At 47.3% G+C, this 13732-nt stretch overlaps 1 long non-coding RNA gene across 1 annotated transcript in view; it reads left to right on the top strand.

Annotated features, from left to right (window-relative positions):
* LOC117080756 overlaps positions 1 to 13528 on the top strand; it is a 114498-nt gene extending 100970 nt beyond the window's left edge. The window contains exon 4 of the long non-coding RNA XR_004435946.1: positions 11824 to 13528. This is a non-coding gene — a long non-coding RNA (uncharacterized LOC117080756). The remainder of the gene's footprint in view (positions 1 to 11823) is intronic.
* The last annotated feature ends 204 nt before the right edge of the window (positions 13529 to 13732 follow it).

The following is a 13732-nucleotide window of genomic DNA, read 5'->3' as shown; positions in this document are numbered from 1 at the left end:
AGGATAGACAAAGGAACATGTGATGCATGTGAGTGTGCCAATGTATGCACACATATTTTTAGAAGGGAAGGGAAACCTCCACTCCACATTTCCAGTCATGTCCCAGAATGAAAAAGCAGAAAGCCCTGATTTTGTTCATGTGCTGATTCTTCAAGTAATGTGGAGCCAAGGCTGCTTCTTTGAATGCCTAGAGGCAATTAGGGGCTTGGAATGAGAGAAACAGAATGTGGAAGCTGGGGAAGCAGCCTAGAGACAGTGAGTCCAACCACCTGCTTTTATAGATACAGAAATTGAGGCCCAACGATGTTGTGGGTTTCCCAAAATCTATGGAGCTGGGATCAGGATCCCACCTTTCTGATACCTAGGCTAGGGCTGTTTTGCCTATACTTAAGGCTATTTTGCTTTCTCCAAAATAGATTTGTACATGGTTCTCTCCCTGTTTCATGTGTGCCACTATTGTTTCTCCAATGAAAGATCTGAACCCCTATTATGTTTAAAGGACTATGCAAGACTTTGGTGTAAGGAGGAGAAAAACATGAATAAGACACAACTGCCCTCTTAAAAGAATTTACAGCCTAGAGAGGAATGCAGATGCATTAACAGCTAACTATAGGGCAAGACAGAAGGCACTAAGGGCTACATAGACATATGCTTGATGACTGCTGTGGAAAGGCTGATTTGGCCGGATGCGGGGATTGAGGAAGACCTCATGGAGGAGGTCTTTGAAGAAGAGAGAGATTGTGGGAAGAGGCAATCTAGATTAGAAGAAAGTATGAACTGAGGCCTGAGAGTCACAATGCTACTTAATATCCCCTTGCCCTCCGTGCTATTATGGAATTTGGGAGGGCTCAATAGTAGGACCCAAAGAGGGAAAGACCACAAGGGCCTCTTCTGTTTCCAGGGTGGAGCTCTGTCCTGCTAACTTGGGTAGTGTTCTTGGAGTCCTCACCCCGATCAGCTGAACCAGAGTCTCAACGGGTGGCACTCAGGTATCCGTCTTTATTTACAGCCCCCTAGGTGATTCTGATGCCCACTGGGGCATTTTAGAGCTAAGAAGAGGTGATGGAGCCCTGACATAGATGAGAAGAGGAGGGTGTGGGGATTATCAGCTGAACTCCACAGTAGCAGCTTTAAGGGGAGGAGGCCAGGAGGGAGAACTGAGTCTCCAGATCCTAGGTGGCAGCAGACTAGCTCCCCACTATGCACATGAGCAGACAAGAACCATGGAAGAGGGAAGCATTGTCCAGACCACACAGCTGGTTATGGCAGGACTGTCATTCAGACTTCTGTCCTTCCCAGTCCCATCCAGAGCTACCTTCACCTCAGTATGTGGCTTCTCTCTGACTGTTGCTCAGTCCATGCTGAAGCCTTTGCATGACTGATGTGGCTTGGCTGTGTCTCCACCCAGATCTCATCTTGAATTGTAGATCCTGTAATCCCCATGTGTCATGGGAGGGACTAGGTGGAGATAAGTGAATCATGGGAGTGGTTTCCCCCATCCTGTTCTCTTGATATCTGTCTGAGTCCTCATGAGATCTGATGGTTTTACAAGGGACTTCCCCCCTTGGCTGGGCACTCATTCTCTCCTGGCCACCCTGCGAAGAGGCGCCTTCCGCCATGATTGTAAGTTTCCTGAGGCTTCTCCAGTCATGTGGAACTGTGAGTCAATTAAATCTCTTTCCTTTATAAATTGCCTAGTCTCAGTTTTGTCTTTGTTAGCAGCATGAGAACAGACTAATACAATGATGAACAATGAGAAAAAGGCTTGGGTGACTGTGGGTGCCTCTCTTCATTTGTGTGCAGGATTGGTCTGGCTGTTCCCGAGAATGTGAATTCGAAGGTTGCCTGATTCTTGTTTCTTCTTAACATTCTTCTTGCTTTTGGGGCAGGCATATGGAGCTGGTTCTTCAGAGAAAAAATGGCTAGTTATGGTGGTGATGGTGGGTGAAGCTTGTTCCTCTGCCATGCATGTTTGGGAGTGGGGAGGGGATAAGAAAGGCAGTGTTCAACAACAGCTAAGAGAGCAAGGGCTGGCGGGAGGGGTGAGGATGGTCACCCCCTAGGAGCTAGCTGAATGTGGCAGAGATGCCCCATGGTAAAGGGACAGCCAGCAGCAGGCCTGGCCCTGATCTGCAGTTGGTTTTTGGCTGTGGTTAAGGCATTGCTTTTTCAGTTGGCTTACCTTGGAGTCAGTGGAGTCCAGGCATGTATATTTCTCTTCTTGTACACTCCCATGAACCTCCGTACCTCTACTTAAAAATCCTTTTATCAGCGTTTAGTAACGTGCAATTGTATCTTCAGGGCCTGTTTCCTCTGACAGGTGGGGACCTCCTTGAGGGTCCAATCTGTCTCCCCCTGTATTCTCAGTGCCTCACACAGAGCCCAGAAAGCAGCAGGTACTTGATAGATGTCTGTAGATAGAGTGATGGGGTGACTGACGGGAGAAACATTCAACTGGACCTCTGGGAGGCAGATTCTTGCCTGATTCTGTCCCTGGCACTCTGTGGGATCATGAGCAAATCACCTCTCTCTGTGCCTTCTGTCTCCCCACTGAAAGTAAGCAAAACAAAATCTGCAGTGAGCATCCCAATCTGTTTCGTAACACCTGAAGCTTATCGGATGGGACAGTTACCTGAGTTTCCAGGCCCTGGTTCTAATTCCAGCCCTGCCCCTTATGAGTACTCCCACCACTGAGACTCAGTCCTATAGGGGGTTGTGGAGATTAATCCACAGAGCAGGTGGAAGGTGCTTGGGGAAGCTTTGACTTGCTGGACACATGGATGGTTTTCTTCATACAAGGCCCCATTTGTTCTAACCAAGGACAGAACAAAAAGTCTATACATGAGAGATTTCAGACATTAGAACTTACTGAGAGATAGCCCAGTTGGACGTCAGAACTAGAGGTAAAAAAAAAAAAAGGAAATAGTACAACTGTAAGGAAGTGAGGGTGTCTAATTTATTGTGGAGCTGGATCAGAGCTGGTCTTGTCTGGACAAAGGGACTAGATTAGAAGTCTCAGGAGGACATTGTCAATCATTAGGGTCAATAGCTGAAAAAGTTTGGGGACGGAGACTTCTGCTCCTTTGCTGATTTCCCTGAAGCTCTGGGTAATGGTGTTTGCATGGCTGTAGATTTCCAGTGAATACCTGCTGAAGCCTTTGCCTTGGGAGAGGCTCCAGCAAAATCCGGGAGCTTTGGGGAAAAGCCTGCCAGGCTGGCAGCTTGGTTTGCTCCTTCCTGCATGGTCCCCCAGTCCTTACTAACAGAGAGACCAAGAACTCAGGTGTCCCTTCCAGGCCCTCCTGGCCTGTGAGGCCCCCTCTCACTACCAATTTGGGGCTTATCCCTCTTGGCTCTTGTGTGGCTTGGGAGGGACCCAGCCCTAATCATCTCAGCTCCAAGAGAGAAAAGGAAGAACATCTGTTAACACAAATGCTTTTCTAATTTCTTTTTAAATCTCACTCAGCATCTGCGTTAAACAAGGCTGATCAGCTTGTACAATATTTAATTTTGGAACCATTTCAAAAGGCGCTGGTAAGAGGGGAGCAATGGGGAGAACAGCAGCCTCCTAAATCTTTAATAGCGTGCTGGTTAGGAGCTTCCGCCGGGCTCCTCCTAATCACACAGAGGAGAATAAGCAGAGACAGAATTTCTTAATAACAAATACCTTTGCAGCACCTCATTAAATCACTGCATTTCAGAGACACAGCAGGACACTTGGGTGAATAAATAGTGCAATCTCCTACTCTGAAGGATTTTCACATCTGAGTTATTTCTCCTGCATATGATCAGTTCCTTTCTCTCTCTCTCTCTTTATTTTCACATTTTAGCTGATGAGTTCAATTAATGAAGACATTAGAGGCAAAGTTGGAAAAGCACTTCTTTCCTCTTCCCCTTTTGCATCTCTTCCTCTCCCCCACCTTATAACCATAGAGCCTTATTTTGTGTGTTTTTGCAGTTTAACAAACGTCACTGCCAAATGAGAGATGAGAGAAGGAGGGGGGTGGAGAGGGACATGTTGGTTGATGTGAAAACAAAGCCTTCCCTGGCTGGGTGTTTATGAAGATGTTGATAAATGGGGCTGGGGAGGGAAAGGCAGGCCTGGATGGAGCAGAGGTGCTGCAGGGCCCCTGGCCACCTGTGGATACACATCCCTTGCTATCAGCAGCTGCACCTGATCTTCAGTGGGGCCTGCAATAGTACAAGGGACTGAAGAAAACCATGTGTTTTTTCAGTTGCACTTCAGTGTTTTTTGAGCACCTAATGTGTGCCAGGCCCTGTACTAGCTGCTTAGAATTAATGCTATCATCAAAAATCTAAGCCAGAGAGCCTCTTCTCACATTGTCCCTTACTACAGTTGACTCAATCAATCTACTAATCAATTTATCAAGATTTTAATGAAGAGGCCATAAACTGGCAATCCATAGACTGTGTCCAGCTCAAAGACATTTTTTGTTTTTCCCAAATACTGTTGGCTATCTTTATTTTTTGCTTGTTGACTCTTGTTTTAAATAGAATCAGTTGGCTGAGTGTAGTGTTTTAAAAACTGCAGTTTATAACCCCTTGGTGGGTCTTAAAATCAGTTTAGAAGGGTGCCCAAGTTGCCTATGCTTAAGTTTTGCTTTTGGGAAAAATCTATCTCTAAGTTCATTCTTCAGTATATTTTCTGAGTCTTTCAATATATGGGGGATTATTTGCTCTTACTTTCATAAATAAGCTCCACTTTGAGAACACAAATGGAATGGGATAAGTAGGATAAGATAAGATGGGATGGAATGGAATAGAATAGAATAGAAAAGAGAAGAAGTAAAAGGAGAGAAAACGGTCAGTATGGTTCACACATGGTAAGGTAGGTGTTATTCCAGTTTCACATGTGGTGTATTTATCTGCTGATCTGTGATCTAAAATGCATTTCTTGCTATGGGTCCCAGACAACAGACTGGAAAGCCTCTGTACTCATTTGAAATGCCCAGGACCAAACATTTGCCTTATTACAGAGCATCCCTAGACACATTTATCCTGATCCTGACTATCTGAGCTTGAAGCCCACTTGGTCACATATTTCCTGCCTGACCTCAGTGTTGGTGTCCAGTGGTACCCAGTGATGTGGCCATGAGTGGCCAGTGGTGTCAGTGTCCTAAGCAGGTATCCCTGAGGTTTGGAAATGGCAGGCTGTGTCTCCCTTGGATCCTGCCTGTTTTCCAAGTTCTGTTCTTCAGCATTCTCGTCAATTCTGTGAGCTCACCATTATCCCTCTAATAAAGTATTTACTACCAACCAGAGTTGGCTTCTGTGCTTGCAACCGAAAACTCAGACTGCCATGCTTAGAAATCAGGAGATTTCACATAAAAGTTTGAATCTCCAGTTTCCTTTGAAGGAAAAAAAGTCTTGTGTTAGGCCTGTGTTTCCCCACAGCAAACCTATAGATAGTGCATTGGTTTTGTGTGGCTGTGGTAACAAAGTGCCAGGAATTGGGTGGCTTAAGACAGCAGAAATTGATTCCCTCATACTTCTGGAAGCCAAAGGTCCACAGTTTGCCAGGGCTGTGCTCCTTCTGGAGGATGGATGGAGAATTTATTCCTTGCCTCTTCTAGCTTTTGGTGGCTCCCAGCATTTTCAGGCTGGTGGCCATGTTGCTCCAGTATCTGCCTCTGTCTTCACGTGGACTTTTCCTCTGTGTGTCCATGGCATCTCCCTCTGCCTGTCTTAGAAGGACACTGTGCTGGCATTTAGGGCCCACACTGAGAATCCAGGACGACTCCTCATCTTGGGATCCTTAACATTATTACATTTACAAAGACGCTTTTCCCAAATAAGGTCACATTGACAGTTCTGGGGATTATGGCATGGCCATATCTTTCTGGGGGCCACCTTTCAGCTCACTACAGATAGATGTCTGTAGTCTCATCCAGACTGCTTTATTCACCCACATGGCCTCCTGGGCCTGCTACTATGGGAGTTTTTGACCTCTTAATCTAGCAAATCCCTGCTCCACACCCAGGCCCAGTGAGAAGCTGTAGAAATTCAAGGCATGGTTTCCATCCTCAGCAGCCTTGTCTCTCTGAACACAGATGCTCAGGGAAGGCTAGAGCGAGGATGAGGGCTGCATGGAGCTGGTGGGCCTTCTCTGGACCTTGAAGGATTGAGAAAGTAGAAGGGGGTGGGAAGGAATAGCCTTCCCATGTGAATTGTGTGCTGGGCAATGCTCCAAGGTGCTAGGGAGATAGCAGTGAACAAAATAGACCGAGTGTGTGCTATTATGAAGCTTCCATTCTAGTGGAGTGAAAAAGACTATAAACATAATCATAAAATGTCAGAAAGTCTAAGTGTGATAGAGAAAATTAAAGCAGGGGTATGAGTCCTAGGGAAGCATGGGTGATGCTATTTTCATAGTGTGGTCAGGAAAGACTTCTGTGATTAGGTGACATCTGAGCCTGGTCCTAAAAAAAGGGAGGGAGGGATCCACATATGTATTTCTGGAAACAGTAATCAAAGCAGAGGGATCAGCATGTGCAAAGGTCCTGAAGCAGGTGCTTGGTGTGTTCTGGGAACGGCTCTGGGGCCACTAGAGCTGGAAAGGAGTGGTCTAGTGGGAAGGTTGTAGACAGGGAGCACTGGGGAGGGGGTTTTGGCCATGGTAAGTGCTTTTAAGTGTTCAGGATCAAGTACACACTCCTTAGCAAGTCTTTAAAGCAGAGGATCATAAACATGGATGAGGAGAAAAAGGCTTCATTTTCACTACCCTCCCGCTGAAGTTTAGCATTCCCTTAATTATAAATGTAGGCACTGTCCCTACCATCTAATTCACAGCAATTTGGGTAGCACCTGTGACTTTGTCACATGTAGAAATCACAGATTTTTTTTTTTTTGAGACATAGCTTCGCTCTTGTTCCCCAGGCTGGAGTGCAGTGGCGTGATCTCGGCTCACTACAACCTCCACCTCCCGGGTTCAAGCGTTTCTCCTGTCTCAGCCTCCTGAGTAGCTGGGATTACAGGTGCCTGCCACCGTGCCTGGCTAATTTTGAAATCACAGATATTTTTATATCATATTACAGTTATTACACTTATCTTGAAATACAGTTTTCTCTCAGCACTACTTCAAAATTATATAATTAGACCTGCCACCAGAATGTATTATTTAATGCATTAATAAAAAGCTCATATATCACTATATCACAAATTAGTTTTGAAAAAATATTTCCATAACGGCATTTCAATGTAATTTATTTCCTATGTAATCTTATGTATTTTATTTTATGCATTTAAAGACATAATTCTGGGAAGAAGTCCAAAGGCTTCACCACAATCCCCAAGGGGTCCCTGGTACGTGACAAGGTTAAAGGACCTTTGCCTTAAGGCCTTTGGAATGTGGCTCCTGCACACGCTTGGCCTCATATCTGGCCGCTTCGGTCCCCCCACCCACAATGATGCTATCCTTCATCGGTACTGATCTACAGACAGTTTCTCCAAATGTGATGCCCTTTATTTCCCTCCAGTCTTGATAAACGCTGTTCCTTGTGCCTTGAACACTCTTGCCTTTCTTTCTTTTCTCCTTCCTTCCTTCCTTCCTTCCTTCCTTCCTTCCTTCCTTCCTTCCTTCCTTCCTTCCTTCCTTCCTTCCTTCCTTTCTCTCTCTCTCTCTTTCTTTCTTTCTTTCCTTCTTTCTCTTTTTTTCTTATCTTTCTTTCTTGTCAAGGTTTTGCTGTCTTTCCCAGGCTGGAGTGCAGTGGGGCAATCACAGTTCATCTCCTGTGCTCAAGCGGTTCTCCTAGGAGCCTCAGCCTCCTGAGTAGCTGGGATTACAGGTGCACACCACCACGCCTGGCTAATTTTTAAATTTTTTGTAGAGACAGGGTCTGCCTGTGTTGCCCAGCATGGATTTGAACTCCTGGCCTCAAGTGATGCTCTTGTCTAGGCCTCCCAGAACATTAGGATTACAGGCATGAGCCATCGTGCCCAGCCATTGTTGCCTTTTTAAAAGTTCTGCTTCTCCTTCAAGTCTCAGCCTTGCTGTCACTTTCTCCAGGAAGCTTTCCCTGATCCCCCCACTACCAGGTAGATGTGTGCTCAAGTAGACCACGGGTTTTTCTGCCTTTCTGATCAGTCCATGAGCTTCCTGAGGGTGAGGGCTCAGTGTTGATCTCCTCTGTCGTCGAGTCCAGTGCCTGGCACGAAGCAGGTGCTCAATATGCTCAAGAAATATTTTTGGACTATGAGAATGAGTCATCTCGTTGAATCCTGAAACAATCCGTGATGTAGTTGGGATTCCTTGCATTTTGTAAGTGAAGAAGAAGGAGGTGGGGCTAGCCAGGAAAGGAGAGTGGCTGGAGGAAAGGCTTGGAGCTGTGTGAGGCAGTAGGAGCCCTGTTTGAAGCAAAGGTACTGTGGTCAACATTGGGAGACTGGGCTGTGGAGAGAGGGTGAAGCCGGGTAGGCGTGGAGACTGAATCCAGGGCTAAGGACTTACACTTGTTGCAGTGGTCATGAGGGGAAGCCGAGGCCTGGAGAATGTCAACCATTTCCCCCTTCCTGTCCTCTGGGGAGGATGGAAGCGAACATTTGATCCCCAGGCTTTGTAACAACATCTACTGCCTCATGTCCCAGTCTCTTCTTCTCTGAGCTTTGCATTCCTAGTTCTTTTTTGCCTTTTTCATCCAATAATCTTTTGTTTCTTCAAGTGATGTAGGGTTCACATCTTGGTTTAGTAAAAAGGTCAGGAGGTAGATGTTGCCTTCTCTCCCTTACATTTATTATCTGTGTGAGTTACCCAAGTTCGTTAGACTCCAAGGATGCCTAACACTGGTAAGCTCTCTACCTAGACACGTGGTCCTGGCCAGGCCCATCCTCAGTGACACCTGGCTTATCTTCATCCTCCTGGTCTTCACTCATCTTATGCTCTCTGCCCATGCTGTGGCCCTGCCCAGAGGCCGGGGATCCTCCCAGGCCAGCTTCCTGTCTGTAGAAAGCTTACCCATCTCTCAAGGCCCAACTCAAACACCACCTTTTTTGAAGTCTGTGATACTGTATGACGCAAGGCAAGTTATTTAACCTCTCTGGCCTCAGTTTCCTCATCTGCCAACATAGAATTGCTATGAGGGTCAAATGCACCAATGTAGGAGTGGGCCTTGCTCACAGCAGGTGTCTGCCACCAGTTTGCTTCCTCCCCTTCTTGGATGTCTCAAGAGGCTGGCCAGCCACTGTTCAGGGAGCCCTGCTCACATCTCCGTTAACATGGACAGGTCTGTAACCACTTCTTCTCTCAGATACTCTGTCCCCAGGCACATGCACTTCCTGCTCTCCTGCTTGCCTTCCTCTTGCTATGTCCCACACCGATCTCTATAAATCTTTCAGCACCTTCTTCACAAGCAACGAGGCTGCAGGCCAGGGTCGCATCCACATCAAAGAGTTTCTCTGGGAGATAGAGAGGGAGCTATGGTCTTCTGAGGTGGCCAGGGGGCCTCTCCATTTGTCTGTGCCTTAGGGAGCCAGGCCTGGGGCTACCTGTCTTTATTGGGGCTGGTGCTCTGCACAAACAGTAAATGCCATTGAGCAGGTTCTCTAAACACTGGGCTGGGAAGAGGACTTAGAGAAGAGGCCTGGCATGTACAGGGCACCCTTTGGGAGAGGCCTGTATCAACTTTGTCTAGGTTCTTGCACTTTTCCTTTCTGCATGGTAGATATTATTAGCCCCCACTCTACAGACTAGGAAGCTGAGGCCTGGAGAGATGAATGGGTTTTCTCTAGGTCACACAACTTGCGAGTGGCACAGCCATTCTACAGACACACCAAATCTACATTGGTCTGCCTCCAAAGCCTAAGCTCTTCCATTGTGCCCCTCTGTCTGCATACTCCCTTGCCGAGGTAAGTAAGGTCAGGGAACTGCATTCTCTAGGGAGGAAGAATCTGCCTCACTCTACGGAAAGGCACACAGAGATGCTGTAGGGTGACAAGTATTACAGGCTGCACAGCAAAGACAGACCAGGATTTCTGCAAAGGCTCCGGTCTTAAGGGACAAGAGTGAGGGATCATCTATATCCAACTGTAGTGGCCAAGAACTAGCGGAACCTCTGGGAGGCTGGGGCACTCACCATGCCGCAATGTATCTGTTCCCCTGACCCCCAACCAAGCTGCTCCCACAAAGTCTGGGATGCTGCCAGCATGCACTGGGAGGGGCTTCTTACATGAAGGCTAGGAAACGGCCTTGGAAACATTTAGCCGGACTTGTGATTATTGGTTCTTATCAATAGTCTCACTCACCTGAATTCCCACACTCTTCCAACTCCCCAACTTCTCCTTCTTGTTCTTCTCATCCCATAAAGTGCGAAGAGGTCTGCAGACCCCTTTTTCTCATCTTCCTGTAGCCATGGTCTGAGATTGGATCCTGTGTAGTCATGAGTGTGGATTCTGGAGCCAGATCCCTGGCTGACTGCCACACTGCTTACTTGCTTTGTGACTTCTGCAACTGTTGCCTACCTCAGTTTCTTCATCTGTCAAATGGGGATAAAAATTGTGCTAGCTTCACAGCCTCTCCAGTTTAAGGTGGCTGCGCTTCAGCCACCTTGAACTCTGCCCAGTCCTGGTTTCTCTGCCTCTGTTTTGCTCAATCTGTATTCTTCCCAGAATACTCTCCTGCACCGTGCTGCCCATCAACATCCTGCCCATCCTCTTCTTGAAAGTTTGGTGCAGACGCCTCTGGAAGAAATACTGCCGCCACCCCAAACCTGATCCTGTGAGTCCCATAGCATATGCGATAAGCCATGGCATGCCTTTTCTTGATCTCCTTTTTGAATCCGAATATATGTCTTCACTGTAGCAGGCACTCAGTACTCATGTTCATGTGTTAAATTAAACTGAGGTCCTCTTACAACTTGCTGTATTTCTTCTATGCGAGCGCCCTTTAATAAATAACAATTCCTCACAACTGAAGATCGCTTTATGGTGGAGAAGTTCACTTTCACAGGCAGCACCTCAGCTCATCCTCAGAGCAGCTGTGAGAAGGCAATTGTGGTGGTGGCCCATTTTACAGGTGGGGAAAGTGTTTTGGAGATGTTCCTTATCTTGCTCTAGATTACGTGGCTAATAGGTAGGGATGCGGGACTTTGGACTCTGAATCCCACTTACTTTCCACCTCCAGACTTCCCACTGTCTTTGCCTTTGTTCAAGTGTAGACAATGTGAGCATCCAGGCTGACTTAAAAAAACATTTCAGAGTAACAGCTCTTGCCCTAGATATTGGTTGCATTGGTCTCCTTTTCCTCACTCCCAAGCACGCTCTCTCTCGGGTTGATGAGAGAACTTGGGTGAAGAAATGCTCCCATAGGAAGAGATGAGGGGCCCTGAGTCCCAGACCTAGTGGGCAGTATGGTTATTTATGTATTTATTTAAATTAGAGACTGAGGTCTCACTACATTGCCCAGGCTGGTCTTGCACTTCTGGCTTCAAGCAATTCTCCCCTGTCAGACTCTTAAAGTGCTGAGATTACAAGTGTGAGCCACCCCACCCGACCACTAGTTTAATGGCTTGAAGTCACACTGGCCTGGCTTTATATCCCACTCACTGTGCTTTCCTCCCTACCTGTGTGAAATGGGATGATGCTATATACCTTGTCTGGATGTGCTAAGCACTGAATGGTGTAATGTCTGTAAATCCTATGGCACAGTGCCTGGTACACCAGGGATGCTCATGAAATAGGAGCTAATAGTGATAGTTAACATTTATTGAGGATTGATTTTGTACTAGAAACCCTATTTTTCCGTATTTATCTCATGTGCTCCCCCAAACCCACAATCCCTTGCAAAATAATTACTACCTCTTTTTTTCACAGATGAGGAAACTGAAGTTCAGCCTGTTACACAGTTACCAAATGCCACAGAGTTCTTCAGTAATGCCACAGGGGCGAGCCTGTGTCTGTTCATGGATGCGTCTCCACCTTTGTACACCTGATACACTGCCCCACTTGGTAGAGTCAATACATAGAAACTGTTATTGTTATCGTGGCGCCATCAACCAAATTAGGATGGCAGTTTTGATATGCTTAGCCTGCCAATGTAGGGTTGGAAGTTTGAGCTTGGCAATGTGTTGCCAGGGGTGTGATAGGGCTCGGGAGAAAGGCTGGCATTTGGCTGTGGCCATTGCAAGGCTGTGGAACAAGGAAAGAGAAGAAGCTACCTTTTCTCTCTTAGTGCATGGGCTGGAGGCAGAGCCCTGGGCCACTTGTGCCTGCAGTGCCCATCCTGATAGATGGGATCTGACAGAGTGTCCTCCTTCCCTCCCAGGACAGGGAATACAACCCCCAGCCAGCAGGGGACTGAGTCCAGATGAGCTGTAAGCCTCAGGCAATGACAGACACTTTGTGCAAACAATGCCTCCTCCCTGGGGGCTCTACTTCCCTGGGCAGTCCTCTGAAATAAACGACAGCATGGAGCACTGAGCCAGCAAGACCACAGAGGCCGTCTGCCCAAGACAGCCCTAACAGTGGCATCCACAGCCAGCCTGCTCCAACACCATGCTCACATCCCAGACCCCATCCAATCTGTCCCCTCCACTGAGTTCAGGAGGGGCAAGGGAACTATTGGAGCTGCAGAATGCTTGGTGGTCCAGATAGAACACTGAAGAGATGGAAGGCTATTCTGGCTTTGGGCCTATTTCCTCAACTCTCCCACTATGATACAATTGCCCACTTCTTTCAAGGCTTAGAGATGGCGAGAGTTGGAGAAGCCTCACAGATTGTCTAGTCTAACATACTCATCAGGTGCCGAAGGCACCTCAGTGGGAACTTGAAATAGTGCTGTCACTGGATGGTCACAGTGCTGTGGACTTGGCCAGCAGATGCTGCCTTTGTGAAATGTGGAAAAGGTGCCCTCTCTTGGGGGATGCAGCCCTGTGCCAGGATGCACTGCTTGGTGAATGCCAAGTGGGTGGGACTTACGCCCCTGTATCCCCTGGGCCCAGCACCCTTGCAGTCGGCAACCTGCACAAGTACACACAGCCGTCCTGAAACTCCTGAGTCCAGAGAGAAGTCCAAATCCTCAACGTGACCTACAGGTGATGTGCTAGCTGCCAAGTTTCAGCAAACATCAGTCTCCCCTCTCACTCACCTAGTAGCCACGCTGGATTCCTTTGGGACCTTCTTGCTGCTGCTGGGCCTTTTTGCACTGGTAGCTCTCTCTTCTTGGAACAGTCTTCCTGTTCTGACTGGGTAAACTGCTACTTATCCTACTGGTCTCAATGCAAGTGTTACTTCCGCAGGGTAGCTTTCTCTGACCTCTCAGACTTGGGTAGGACCCTATGGTGCATTCTCATGACAGATGGTTAATTATCATTAATTACTGTGTATCCAGCCTCCCCCTGCTCACTCCTGGACTGGAAGCTCCATGAGGGCTGGTACTATTTTGTACATCACCGCATCTCTATCATCTGGAGGAGTGCCTGACACATGGTAGACACTCAATTAATAAGCTGCGTGTGGTGGTAGGTGCCTATAGGGAGGCTGAGACAGGAGGATCACTTGAGCCCAGGAGTTCAGAGCTGCAGTGTACTATGTTTACACCTGTGAATAGCCACTGCACTCCAGACTGGGCACCATAGCGAGACCCTGTCTCTATATAAATAAATAAATATTTGTTGCATGACTGAAAGCCTTGCTCTGATTTCCTCCCTGGTCCTGCGGGAAGCTTGGGACAGGCTTTGGTAACAGGAATTTCAAAAGGATGATATTCCCCAGTGTGAAAATC

This window comes from Trachypithecus francoisi, unplaced genomic scaffold (assembly GCF_009764315.1).
Source record: "Trachypithecus francoisi isolate TF-2019V2 unplaced genomic scaffold, Tfra_2.0 Lachesis_group8, whole genome shotgun sequence".
NCBI classification, from domain to species: domain Eukaryota; kingdom Metazoa; phylum Chordata; class Mammalia; order Primates; family Cercopithecidae; genus Trachypithecus; species Trachypithecus francoisi.
This window is presented reverse-complemented; position numbering and strand designations above follow the sequence as displayed.